This window comes from Amphimedon queenslandica, unplaced genomic scaffold (assembly GCF_000090795.2).
Source record: "Amphimedon queenslandica unplaced genomic scaffold, v1.1 AMPQUscaffold_8318_Cont19737, whole genome shotgun sequence".
Lineage (NCBI taxonomy): Eukaryota > Metazoa > Porifera > Demospongiae > Haplosclerida > Niphatidae > Amphimedon > Amphimedon queenslandica.
The window spans coordinates 1,550-2,471 of record NW_003551404.1 but is presented as its reverse complement, the minus strand read 5'-3'; the positions used below and the strand labels follow the sequence as shown (position 1 = coordinate 2,471).

The following is a 922-nucleotide window of genomic DNA, read 5'->3' as shown; positions in this document are numbered from 1 at the left end:
ACATCATCACTAGTCAAATCAAATGTTGTCTCATACGCTATCCATGATAAATTTGAATCATTCTCAGTTTCTCACCAACTGCATGCAAGATATTGTAATTATAAAAGAAGGAATTGACCCTTTCACTTACAATAAAGATCATAAATGACTTTCTGTGCTCTATAAAAGTATTCTACAATTATTGCAACAAAAGGTCGAACTCACAGTAGGCTATTCCAGAGACTGTGGCTGGAAGACTTTTCCAGCAGAATCTGATAACTGCCAGTTCTTTCCATCTAGTGACCTCTCAATCTGGTCTGATTTTGTAAAGGAAGCTTGCAAAGCAAAGAAAACAACAATGAAGCTGCAAGAAATCATTCTCCATGCAAACGAACCACACCTACATACAAGCCACACCTTTATTAGCGTGGGCGTTACTCAATGTCCAAATTAATAAGTCTATACTATTTCAATTATAATTTTAATATAACTGATAATGATAATTATTTTATTGTCCACAATGATAGATAAGTTTGAAATGGTAGAGATCAATACATTAATGAATGCAAGCTTTCAAAATCAGTATTGTCTCTTTCAATCTCTGATGAAGACAAGTCCCCAAAACTAAAGTATTGGAATCTCTTCCTAGCCATAGATGACAAATGCTTATACTGATCTCCATACCATTCCTTTAGAAAATATAAGAAATGAAAAGTAATAAAACTACAGGACTCAATCAATTCTATCAGGATATCTATACTGATGCTGGTTGGCTGTAGATCAGCAACAAAATGCTTCAAATGCTTTCTGCTATTGATAGCCAGGGCGGCAATAAATTCAGAAGTGATTAAAGTATCCCTGCAATTAAGCCAAAAATGAGTGAGGGTATTATACAGTGAAGGATCGACTGGTAGTATCAATTTCACAGCTCTAATAATAATGA

At 34.4% G+C, this 922-nt stretch overlaps 1 long non-coding RNA gene across 1 annotated transcript; it reads right to left on the bottom strand.

Moving 5' to 3' along the window:
* Positions 1–50: 50 nt before the first annotated feature.
* On the bottom strand, positions 51–406 carry LOC109591381 (uncharacterized). Its single transcript, XR_002189792.1, has 3 exons — positions 205–406; positions 131–159; positions 51–78 (listed from the first exon to the last, which is right to left on the bottom strand). It is a non-coding gene; the product is annotated as an uncharacterized LOC109591381 (long non-coding RNA).
* Positions 407–922: the final 516 nt, after the last annotated feature.